The 11251-nt window shown below is 37.6% G+C and overlaps 1 long non-coding RNA gene and 2 pseudogenes across 1 annotated transcript; 1 reads left to right on the plus strand and 2 right to left on the minus strand.

Moving 5' to 3' along the window:
• Positions 1-381: 381 nt before the first annotated feature.
• On the minus strand, positions 382-3619 carry LOC145164931 (protein REDUCED CHLOROPLAST COVERAGE 2-like; annotated as a pseudogene).
• Positions 3620-3808: 189 nt separating this feature from the next.
• LOC145163252 (uncharacterized) lies at positions 3809-4119 on the minus strand. Its single transcript, XR_013739679.1, has 3 exons — positions 4094-4119; positions 3957-3993; positions 3809-3875 (listed from the first exon to the last, which is right to left on the minus strand). It is a non-coding gene; the product is annotated as an uncharacterized LOC145163252 (long non-coding RNA).
• A 5426-nt stretch (positions 4120-9545) lies between these two features.
• Positions 9546-9962, plus strand: LOC145164932 (proteasome subunit beta type-7-B pseudogene; annotated as a pseudogene).
• Positions 9963-11251: the final 1289 nt, after the last annotated feature.

The following is an 11251-nucleotide window of genomic DNA, read 5'->3' on the forward strand; positions in this document are numbered from 1 at the left end:
TTTATGACACGCATTTACGACGCACATCTATGACATGCAATGCTTATCAAAGAAGACCCTGTCATAAAGGAAGACGACACACATTTGTGTGTCGTAACCTTACGACGCACGTGTTTATGACACGCAATGCGTATCAAGGAAACCCCTGTCATATAGGAAGACGACACGCATTTTTGTGTGTCATAATTTTAAATTTTTTTAAAATTATATATTTTTGATAGATTTACTAATTTTCAAATTAAATAACACATTAAAAGTCTCATAATACAAAATAAAATACCATAAACAATAAAGATAATTCATTGCACTAATATGTCAAATACAAATAATCATTCCAATAGTAAGTAAATGTAACACATTGCTAATATTGCATAATATTTATTATAGAAAACAAAACATGTACAACCTTAAAAGAAACCCATGACTAAATTCTCCTTTGACAATTTCCTTTCTAAGAGAATAACTTGAATGTAGGAACTTTGAGAGGCTGCAAGGCATGGAGGAGGTTGCTAGAGCTGTCAGAACCTGCACAAGGCAAGTCGGTAACTTAACATGCAATACAATACAAGATGGCCTTTGCTGGATATAGAGGCATCTCTTGCTTTGACTTACAAGCTTCGCAAGAGCTTGTTTCTTTTGGGCTTCTCTTGCTTTCATATCTGCATCTGGTGCTATATAATCCAATAAATCTGATGCACTGACCCAATAAAAAAACATCAGTATCCTGGAATGAACTATTACATTCCTTTCCTGATTCCAATAGCCTATGCTTACCTTAGATGGCCTTTTCTGGATATAGAGGCATCAGGCTTTGGGGTACCATTGCATGCAACTTCTTGCTGTTCAAGGGCTTTGGACTCAAAGTATTCAAGCCACGCTACTGCATCCTACAATATCTTAAAAAACTTAGTAAAACTGAAATTCTTAATGTAAAAATCATAAAATAAAAATAATAATTATAAAAATTGTGTAAGGTACCTGAGTACGAAGATCTTCAGGTCCAAGTTTAGCCTGCAGAATCTGTAAAGTGGTTTGTTCATGTTGAACACTCAAGGAATAGGCTTCCATCAAGGAAAGAGAAATTGCTATAGCATGGTAGCTAGCAGCAGTCTGACACAAGTGTTAGATACAACATATGAATCACAAAATGACAAAATATAATCTTCAATAGAATATATATATATATATATATATATATATATATATATATAAGTAAAAGTGAGAGAAAGATTGCTTACTTGTATGTGATCGGCTCGAAGGAGTCTTTTATTACACTTGAGAGCCTCATGAAGATACCTAAGAGCAACATGAACATTTCCTCAACCTTCTTCCATAATTGCTACATTAATGTAAGTAGCAACAGTATTCGGGTGAGATGGCCCATATGTTAGATGCAATAGATACAACGCCCGATTCACATACCTACAAACAAATACAAACATAAGCCAAATACATTCTTCTCATTTTTTCTATCATAAATTTTTATTGTTTTTAAGAAAGAAAAAAAAACATACTTGAGAGCCAACTCAGTGTGTTGGTGTGTTGGAGCCTGTAGTAAAAAACAGCCAATTCCCCATAACTCTTCATTGTATCTGGATGATTGAGCCCAAGTTCCCTCTCGTTTATATCCAAAGCTTTTTGTTGGTAGATAGTAGCCTAATAGATAGATAGATAGATAGTAGTCAAATGACAAATAGTAACAACCTTCCTTAGTTGACTTATTCTTGTATTCACAAAAAGTCAACACAAGAAAAATGCTCATGTACCTGATTAAAATCACCAATATGATAAAGCACCACAGCCAAAAGACTATATGCACCAGCTGTCATTCGATGATAAGGACCACATAGAGATACAAGTTTAGACAGTGCATGTACATAGTAATAATGTTAAACCTTATTTGACTTATTATTGTATAAATGAAAAGTCAACACAAAAGATTTAGTTACCTTTGTTCCAAAGTTGACAGCGTCTTCAAGTTTTCCTTTATCCAAAGATGTTTTAGATGACTCCAAAAGTGTACGCCCATCAGCAGATGAACATGCAACATGTTTATAAACACGAACCATGCTTACAATATCAGACTTCTTGAAAGGGTAAGTTGAATCTATATCATAGTCTCTGGGAACAAGCTCGAGTCCAACTTTATGAGAAAGCCCTCGAAGAATGGCAAATTTAATAGTCGATTTTCTCTTCACATGCATATCTCTTTAAAAGAAATGATTCAACCCAATTCTACTTTAAATTTTCTAAGTCACTTGTGCTAGGTGTTCCTAGTAATACATTTAAGCAGGATGCTATTGATGAAGCTAAATCAGTTACATCATCGACTGCTGATATAATTGCTTGCAAGATGTGTTTGTAAGCTCAAACTATCATTTCATGGATACATAGTGATTGCACATGAGGAAGCTTGTCTGCAAGTTCAACCTGATAAAAGAAAGCAAAAGACAGATTACTATATAAGATGTTAGGGGTAAAATTGGTATTGGAGAAAAGAAGAAATGAACTTTAGACACTTACCACTCGCCCTAAAGAGCACATACGCAAACCCCTTGTTTGCATGAAATCTGTCAGTGTCCTTCCATCAACAGGTGAAAGTTCAAGAGAGCCAAAATCAGCCACCAACTTAGGAAGGGCAGTTTCGTCATAGAATTTATGCGTCATGCCAACCAACTCATCAGGTGATTGTCAACATAAACCAAAATACCGAATCAAATACAAATCAAGAAACCAATATTTTTTCCAATATTACCCTTCAATATCAGATTATGCTCAACCTTGAGGTGAAGACCAGTGGCTGATTCTTTAAGACGCAAATAAGCTGCTTCCGGAAGGAACTTTCACCACATCATCTCCTGTTCTTCATCCAACTTTATTGTCTCTTTGTTATCTGATTTATTAACCGTGTCAACCTCCTCTGTTTTTCCGTTTTCTTCCTCGGATTTTTTCTTGATTCCTTTCAACAATCCATTTCCTAAACCCTTCACATCCGGTTCCACCTTAGCTTCTTCAACTCTCTTGGAATCAGATTTCTCCTGATATGATGACTTGGAGTTGGAGTTATAGATAAAATTTCTTCCTTTTGAATTTAATCGAGTAACGGGTCCTCACTCTGTGCTCCTGGTTTTCCTTTAATCTGAAAAAATTTTAAAAGAATATTAGACATACATATTAAAAGTTTTAATTACAAATATCTTGGTAACATTGACTTACAAGCTTTGCACGAGCTCGTTTCTTTTGGGCTTCTCTTGCTTTCATATATGCATCTGGTGCTATATAATCCAACAAATCTGATACAATGACCCAAGGTATGAGAAAGAACACAAACCTCAGGGAGGCAGCCTTCATAATAAAGAGCAAAAAGTGCAGGAAATATCTTCTTTTTTGCAAGATCACTTGAGGCTCCAACAAATGTTATAATGAGTAGGGGTGGTACGGATAATATCCCATCTTTCAATATCTTAACAGGATCATCACTTTCAACAGGGGATGTTTTCATGTTTGTAGCACCTAAAAAGAAAGGGTATATAAGAGTTTTAGAATTAGAAGCAAAACAATACACTAACAAAGCATAGTATATTTGATAATTACCATTAGGATCAGTAATCCCTGCCATTTGAAGTGCATCTGAGTTTGCCAAAAGAGTGAAGAAAAAAGACCAACGACTCACATTTTTGTGTGCTTTGACAAGAGACAAACAAGTGTATCCTTGTTAATGATTACCTATAAGTAGAAAGTAAATAAAATGGTTACTTGTTTGTTTAAGAAGTAGAAAGTAAATAAAATGAGAAGAACAGAAAAGCATACCTTCTTTGTAGATTTTGAAGAAGTAAACCAACTAGATGATGATGAAGTCTGCACCTCAGGATTACCTAAATTAATGTTAAGGGTGAACATCAAAAAGTACATGCATAAGTGTATACTTGTGATTTTCTATTGTTGTGATTAAAAACCATTAGTTTCAGGATCACTTTTTGGACGCTTTTTCTTCTGCATACATTAACAAATAAGTTAACTTTCAAGAAAAATATTTAGTTTTTAGGCTCATAGTTGTATGCATACAACTGAGGTGAGAGAAAGGTATACATACAGCTAGTAAGACATCCAGACCATCCATAACAGGTGGTTTCAAATTTTATTAAACATATGCATTGTAAGATAACATGAACACAAGAAAGGTAATCAAAGGTTAAGATATTACATATTTACATGTTAAAAGTGTAAAGAAAAGAAGATGTGGTTATACAGCTTACCATCATAATTTAAGAGGCCGCTACTTAATTTGTGTCCTACTTGTGCCATAGAAATCAACTACAATCACCACACACACGGAAAAGGTTCATGTATACAGAAATGGTGGATAGAAGAGACAGAAGATAAAGCTAAAAAACTACCTGCATTGCAGTAATAAACTCTTTGAAGACAAGAAATCCTTGTCGTCTAGAATTTGCAATTGCCCAAACCTTAAGAAGTAGTATGAATAGGCGTAGAGAAATAGTTAGGACAGATTGGGATTAAAAGATTAGAAAAGCAGAATGAGAACTATAAGCTAACTTCTGTGCCCTTATGAGCACACTTAGCAATCAAATTAATGATCAAAACTTGAGGACGTAAAACCCATATATATGGCGATATAGACAAATGAATTCAACGCACTGTTCTTTCCAAGCTCGATTAAAAGAGGGGTTTATGTACAAGCTAGGGTTTATTAAAATCCACAGTTCCATTGAAGGAAAAAAGTTAGAGCATCAATAGAGATGAAGATCGAAACCTGCTTGAGATCTGGTCGGGATAAATTGGACATGATAAAGAAATTCAACGCACTGTTCTTCAATGTTAAATAAATCGAGAAGACGGTCTGAATCACTTGTCGTTCAATGAAATGATTCAAACACAAGCCCTAATTTTAAAAGACGATAGGTATACTAAAAAAAGAGTCAACATGAGAAGTATCAAGAGGTTCACATTACCTTGGAGACGACATGAGAAGTATCAATCAAAAGTTTCAAGATCTCTCTAGCAGCAGACGTCTCCGCTCTTTGTCTAAGCCCACCCTGTAATGATACAAGCGACCCTTCAACTGCCCCTCGGAACCCCAATTGTGGAAATTCATTCTTAGAGAAAAACCCTAGAGAACTAAAATACACGGGAGAAGAGAAAAGAGATAGCAATGAAAACTTACAATGATTAAAATAGTTTTTTTGGGATTATTGACATGTTTTTAAGTGTCCTGCGAAGGATGGGGGTTCTTAGGTCTCAGGGAATATCCAAATCACACACATAAACACAAATCGTCACAGTCGCCGGCGAGGAGAGGTGCGACTGAGATTATCGGCTGAAGAGTTAAGGTGGGCGGAGGTCGTCGATCACATTGCAGAGCAGTCGTCGTGAGGACTTGAGAGTCTTGATAGCTATAAGATTATGAGTGGCACAAAGTTCTTGAAAAAAGCCCTAGCTCTGCTCACGATTTTGATACAGGCATAAGAACGTGCAATTTTGTTATAAGTTAAGAACGCACGTTTGAAAAATTAGAAAGCGACACCTTAACACGACACCCATTTAAAAAGGGGTGCCCTCCGTGTTTTTAATTTTTTTTGTTGGACATTAATTTTAGGGCACGCATAAAGGTGCATCCTCTGTCCTTCAAATTTTGGAAAACTAACATTAATTATTAGGGCACGCACAAATGCGCGTCCTCTATCAGTGTGTGTCATTAATTACGCGTCGTAAAAGGCTGTTTTTCTACTAGTGTAAATTCTATGGTTCTTCAGTTTGCTTCAGTACACAACTAATATCGGTACTTCAGTGACCATTAACAAGCTTCATGGTTATACTCTACTTAGAGTTATAACATACATCAAGTACTAATGTTATGTGGGATAATTTGAGGCGAACTCTAAGGTTTAGTTAAGCCAATGTGTTATAGTATATTTGTGGCTTCCCTGTCCTAATGAACTCATGAGACAAAAACACGAACTTGTGTAGTTTGAGGGACATAAATTTTTTTACTTTGTGAATATCTATACCCAATAAAAAGCTTCTTAGTTAAAATAAAGCGAGTCAAATTCCAAGTTTATTTGTTTAATTATTGCATTTTGAGTCTAGTTATATATTAAATAAGTTATAGTTCAGGCGTGGAGTTAATCTGTGACCTATGAGAACTCGGCCAGTAAACCCCACGAGATATTGAAAATCTGTCCACCTGTAGTACATTAACGCGGATCGGACCGGGAAGAAGTCCGCTACATGGGTTTTCATAGAAAGTCATGGAAGCGATTCTGAGCACTCCAATGAATTTCTTAGAAAGTCACGAACTAAAGTACAAATAGAAGTAAAGCTAAGAATTATTTGCTTATGTACTTTGTCAAGGTTAGAGTTATAAGAAAAGATTAAAAAAAATCAAAAAATCAAAAAAAAAAATTTAGTTATATTCTTAGGTCAACTATTATATATATTATTTTTTCTTCTGAAGTCGTGTCACTTGGAATTTGGCGATACCTTTTGAAACAAAATGGGTCAATAAAAAGGTATAGGTGGTAGGAATGCCAAAAAATGAATGTTTTTCAAACTAAGCGAGGAACGTTTATGAGGATTGTCAGTATTTAGGGCTTGGGAAGTAACTAGGCCTTAGACACAAATATACGCATTGCGGTGAGACATAATTGGTGAGTACAAATCGGGTTATTCTGTGTAATGTTAAGGAATTCAAAACATAATGATCCACAAGGGAACTCTTTACAATGCAAAGTGAAGAATCAAACACATAATTTAGTTGCTTGATAAATCTGTAAGTAACAACAACATAAACCTCAATGCCTCTAAATCAGTCAACTAGTGTTTCCTTAAATTTTTTGTTTTCACATGCACACACTTCACTGCATCTTCCTACTCCCTTCTCAGATTCTCTATTTATATGCACAGACATCACTTTCAAAGTTAGATTATTCAGTGTTTGCACTTTATACTTTCTGTTTAACTCATGCCTTAGAATCTAGGTAAAGCAGTTAAGTTAGATAGAGAATACCACTTACTTGATCATGGAACATCCTGAGCCAAGGGGAGCATCTTATGACAATGGATCATCCTCTTCAAGAAAACCATATGTGTTTGCCTTGGTTTATGGAGCATTATTGTATATTGTGAAGACATTCAAGATCAAAAGCTTTAAAGAACCATCTTGAAGCAACTCCGTGCTCTTGGACCAACATGGAACAACTTCAGGTACATGGACCACAGTTGGAGCAACAACATACATCTTGGACCATCTCCTCATCTTTGGACCAAGTGGACGAATGAATGAACCATCTTCATTCATTTTGATCATCTTGAGGCATATTGGACTATCTTCATCAACTTGATCATCTTGAGGCATCTTGGACTATCTTCATCAACTTGATCATCTTGAGGCATCTTGGCATATTTTCATCATCTCGATCAACTGGAAGTACCTTGGAGCAATTTCACCAACTTGGAGGATATTGATCACTTGGACCAACTTGGAGCTTCTTTAGTCACTTGGAGCATCAAGAACATTGGAACATGTTCAACAAAATTGGAACATGTTCAACTACATTGGAGCATGATCAAGAACATTAGCACATGATCAACAACTTGAGGCATCTTCAGTCACTTGATGCATCACGCCCATGTGGCTCATTAATTCCACATAGAGCATAATAAATGAGCCATACACATTTCAAGTAAGCCATGCGCATTTCATGTAAACCATGCACATCTCAAGTAGGTCATGCACATGTCAAGTATGTCATGCACGTTTCGACTAGATCTTTCCTTAGATGTCATGCACGTCTCAAAGATATCATCCATGCATACACCACCTTTTTCTTTCTTGATTCTCAAGGCATCATTCTCGTGCTCGCGACTCAAGTTGAAATTCTCTTATTTATACTTGAGTACCATCCAAGCCTTATGGACCCACAAGTTGGCGCATACAAGCCCTCTTTCGGCCCACTGAGAAACTCTAGGAACCTTCACCTATAAATACATCACTTCTACTTCTCATTCTTTCTTTTTCACTCTCTCATAAATTCTTACTCTCATACTCGCTTAGAGCAACAAGGCTCCGTGAGCAACAGTCGCGTAAGCAACAGGAAACTTCAGTTGGTGAGCAACAAGCAACCTTGGCACAACAACAACTTTGGCTAAACAACCAAATTTCGAAATTCATATTGAGCCACAAATCATTTCTTGTTCCAAAACCCTAATTTGGCTCAATTACCTCTATTTCGAAATCCACTCTTGAGCCACACTCTTTTTTTGTTCCAAAACCCTAGTTTGGCTCAACAACCACCCTATTTTCAAAATCACTCTTGAGCCACAAGTTTGTTGTTGCAAAACCCTAATTTGGCTCAACAACTTCCTTATTTTCGAAAATCATCTCTTGAGCACCAAGTCTTTTTTTAAAACCCTAGTTTAGCTCAACAACAACCTTATTTTCGAAAACTCCTCTTGATCCATTCGTGATCAAAAAGGATTTTGTGTGTCCTCTTGATCCATTCATGATCAACAAGGATTTTGTATCCCATCTTGAGCCATTCGTGATCAACAAGGATTTTGTATTCCCTCTTGAGCCATTCGTGATCAACAAGGATTTTGTGTGCCCTCTTGAGCCGATCGTGATCAACAAGGATTTTGTATCCCCTCTTGAGCCATTCGTGATCAACAAGGATTTTGAGTGCCCTCTTGAGCCATCAATAAAAACGAAATCCCTCTTGAGCGTCCTTTTTTTTCGAAACTCTTCTTGACCCTCAACAACCCCTTCTTGATCATCAAGCAAAACCGAGGATATCTTCTTGAGCCATCTAATACCCTCTTGAGCCATTCCAAATTTCGCAACTCCTCTTGACCCACAAACCCTAATTGCCCCTTTTCTCTCTTGAGCCACAAGCATCTTCGTGATCATGCAAAAACCTAAATCTTCTTGATCTTTCCCTTCTTGCCTCATCAACGCAACACCTCTTGATCCTCACAACCTTTTTTTTCATGATCAACAAGTCAAACCGAAACCCTCTTGATCCTTCCCTTCTTGCGCCATACTCTACCTTGTGCGCCATTCTATTGCTCATCGATCAACTCATGTGCGCCAGCTCCCTCAACACCATCGTTCTATACCATTGTCGTGATCAGGCTTTGTAATTGGTGCATCCGATTACCATCATCTCAGCCCATGTACACATCAACTCTTAGGAGCAAATTCTTCTATAAAAAAAATCGATTGGAGCATCAGGTGAACAAACCCTATTTGCGCCAACCCTAGTTCACGTTCGTGCAATCCTTGGCAAAACACTTCATCCTTCAGCATATTCCCAGATCTCCTAGAATTATCATGAAGATGATATTTCGAAATTGAGTTTCAATGGAAGATTGTTGAGTTTCGATGTGTTTGAGTTTCAATTCTATGGCAGTTGAAGAATGATTGAAAACAGGTATCAATGGAGTTTCTTTGCAGATTTTGAGATTTCTACGAATCAGTTGCGCTCTTGATCAGTAGTGAACTCGTATATGAAGTGTCAAATACAACAATGGATGTTCCGAAAACCGGATTCAGTTTCGACCTATATAGGAGAAACGATATGCTGGCGAAGAAAGGCTTGAAACTTCATGGGTATCTTAAAACGGGAACCACCATTGTTGGCTTAATCTTTGAGAATGGTATGATCCTTGGAGCAGATACCAGAGTCACAGATGGTCATGAATCAAGAGTCGTGACAACACTTACACTGTCAAAATCTCATCTTTTTCGCTACCAAGGCCATGTTTCTGTTGCGTTGGTACTTGGTGGAGTTGATATCACATGTACTCATCTCTACACTACTTATCCTCATGGATCAACTGAAACATTCCCATTTGCCACAATGGGATCTGGTTCTCTTGCTGCCATGGCTATCTTTGAATCAGAGAATGAAAGAACCTTGGTGCACCACAAACTCTCGACATGAACACTCCCAAAGTGCGTTATTGTCCTTCTTCGTGTGCCATCTGTAATTGCCTACTTCCTCCACTCCATTAGCGCACCATCAATCTTACGAGCACTACAGTTAGCCTCGTCAAAACCTTTGGCGCTTCAAGAATTTTCTAACCGATTAATCCTGGCGCATCTCCTCTCCCTAGTTCGTCATCAACCCTCTTCAGCCGATCCAATCGCACCCATCATCTCCTCTCCCTAGTTTGTCATCAACCCTCGTCATCAACCCGCTAATGTTGCCCCCGTCTTGGCTATTGGGCAGTGGAAGCGTAAGAAGAGGAAGGCTCCTTCAAAGAGCCACCATGAGGGAAAGTCCCATGATGGTACCTCTTCTAGTGGAACCAAGGCTGGCTCCACTGCACCCTCCTCAAACCTGAAGGATGCAGAGTGCTACTACTTCAATGAGAAAGGGCATTAGAAATGAAGCTGCCAGAAGTATCAACAGGACATCAAGGATAGAAAGATAAAACCATCCTACGCAGGCACTTATACTATTCAATCTAATGACTCATCGCACGCTATTTCTTGGGTTCTTGATACATGATGTGGTTTTCACATTTGTTCTTATTTGCAGGGCCTAAGAAGAAATAGGGATGTGGAGCATGGGAAGATAAACTTGATCATGGGGAACAGAAGATCGTCGCCTGTCACCAAGATTGGAGTTTAATCTTTAGTGCTTAGTAGTGGGTTAGGACTAGAGTTGAATAATTATTGCTATTCGCCAGAAATGGAAAGAAACATCATTTATTTTCATGGTTTATATAAACAAGGATTTAGATTTTCGTTTGATAATGAAAAAGGTTCTATTAATGCTTTCTTTAATGGTGTTTTCTATTTTGAAGCATTGCCTTGTAATGGAATATATGAAACTGTGATGGTTGTAGACAACTTAGGGAATGATGTGTTACATATCGATTCTTCCAATGATTTGGATAAAGCATGCTTGTGGCATTGTCGTCTTGGACATGTCAACAAGAAACACATAGCCTAACTCGAAAAGGATGGAGTGTTGGAGTCATTCGACCTTAGGGACGATGACGTGTGCGAGTCTTGTTTACTTGGAAAGATGACCAAGTCACCCTTCACGGGTACTTGTGACAGGGGTCAGGGTTTATTGGATCTCATACACACCGATGTGTGTGGGCCCTTTAGATCCACCACAAGGGATGCGAGCCGCTTCTATGTGACTTTCACCGATGATTATAGTAGATATGGGTATATCTACTTAATCAGGCACAAGTCAGAAACCTTTGAAAAGTTCAA

Source organism: Lactuca virosa, chromosome 3 (genome assembly GCF_052849685.1).
Source record: "Lactuca virosa cultivar CGN04683 chromosome 3, Lactuca_virosa_CGN04683_v6, whole genome shotgun sequence".
In the NCBI taxonomy this organism is placed as follows: domain Eukaryota; kingdom Viridiplantae; phylum Streptophyta; class Magnoliopsida; order Asterales; family Asteraceae; genus Lactuca; species Lactuca virosa.